Genomic DNA, 1753 nt, shown 5'->3' with positions numbered 1-1753 from the left:
TCTCTTATTGTTAGTCATAATAATAATAATAATAATAATAATAATAATAATAATAATAATAGTAATAATAATATAAATCCTGCTGCATTTAATTCTTTAAGTGATCCCAATTAAAGCCATTAATTCCGCTCATAATCTTTATTTATTGCATTTATTTTTAATCTTTAAATTATTGCATTCGTGTCGCAATGATCTGTGACGACTTCTTTTATATTCTTATTATATCTAAACTTATTGTGAATTAATGAGCAATATTAATATCATTAAAATCTGCATATTTTATTTAATTATTGTTTTCGGAATATTATAGCTTTTATTTATTTACGATTCGGGGATTACTAAATCATTACCATCTCCGCGCTATGGATTAATTCTATTACACATAAAAAAATCGTCCCAGGATTCGAATTAAAGCTGACATTTTATTTTTCTAATGTCTTTTAAGGCGCCGCATTATTATTTTTTTTACATACTTTTTTTTTTTTTTTATAAAAATGATTGCTAAGACTAATTATTTACTGAATATCTACTGCATGTAAAGGCCATGAAGGTGCACTTCTTCGTTTTCCTTCTCCTCTGGTCGTTTCTGTTTTTTTTATAAAATAAATAATAATAATAAAAAAATCAGGTAAATATGAAGTAAAAAATCCCCTGCAATAAATCTGTACTTAATTAACACTGAGATAAAATAATATCGATTCTATTTGAATACACATTTAATACAAATAAATAAATAAAGCGAATTAAACCTTATAAGTGTGAATTCAGTTATTACATTTTTCGGCAGATTTGATGCAATCGGTTGAGTTGCAGCATTTGGGGGATTTTTTTTAATGCACGTGCTGAAAAAGGAAAGTAAAAAAAGGCTGGTGATGTTTTCGACCTGTTTTCTAATGGTTTTGTGTTGACTCCAGCTCAGATTTAGGATATGTGTGTGTGTGTGTGTGTGTGTGTGTGTGTGTGTGTGTGCGTCCGCAACCTGTACGCGCTTGCTGTACAGTACGGCAACACCTTTTTTTTCTCCCGTCTTGTGTGTGCGTGCGTGCGTGCGCGTGCATGCGTCGAGTGTGCGCGCTAGGCTAGGAGGAGAAAGAAGCTCAAAGCATACCCAGGGTTTTTTTTCTCTCCCTCCTCTCTCTCTCTCTCTCTCTTGGCTGTAAATGCGATCCGGACCTCGATCTGGTTGCCACCTCGTCTAAATCCCAAACCTCCATTCAGCAGGTCAGTGCATTTCATCTCTTTTCACATTTCTGTCGGGGAATAAAAATTAAAAATAAAAACAATGTACTAAATGCTAGTAAATCATCTCGAGCTGTTTCGGGGCGCATTCAGATTGCGTTCGTCCGCTTGGGTCCAGCTTCCGCGTCACTTCTGCCTACACACGGTGTCGGATGCGATTTATATCATTTGACTTTATTTAAAAAAAAAATATTATTATTATTCTTTTGCGATTTTGTTCTTGTGCTTCTGCCGCCTGTAACTCTGTGTGATGGGAAGATTTTGGACGAGGTATTAGTTTAATAATGTTAGAAATTTGGTGAGCTACAGGGATGATGAAATCATTGGTTTATGTTTGTGCGTGTGTGCATGCGTTTGTATGTGTGTATATAAATGTGTGTGTGTGTGTGTGTGTGTGTGTGTTAGGGACCACAGAATTCAGAGGCACAGATAGATGTCAAATAGTCCTTAGTACATTTTTTCAAAAAGCTAGGGCCTATATATATATATATATATATATACACACACACACACA

General features: G+C 34.2%; 1 protein-coding gene across 1 annotated transcript in view; it reads left to right on the top strand.

The window, feature by feature from the left end:
- Nucleotides 1–1067: 1067 nt before the first annotated feature.
- Nucleotides 1068–1753, top strand: part of gata3 (GATA binding protein 3) — an 18703-nt gene continuing 18017 nt past the window's right edge. The window contains exon 1 of the mRNA XM_046873393.1: nt 1068–1221. The gene's annotated coding sequence lies outside the window, so the exon portion shown is untranslated. The remainder of the gene's footprint in view (nt 1222–1753) is intronic.

Source organism: Silurus meridionalis, chromosome 18 (assembly GCF_014805685.1).
Source record: "Silurus meridionalis isolate SWU-2019-XX chromosome 18, ASM1480568v1, whole genome shotgun sequence".
NCBI classification, from domain to species: domain Eukaryota; kingdom Metazoa; phylum Chordata; class Actinopteri; order Siluriformes; family Siluridae; genus Silurus; species Silurus meridionalis.
The sequence above is the reverse complement of the archived record's forward strand: the minus strand, read 5'-3'. Positions and strand labels throughout refer to the sequence as shown.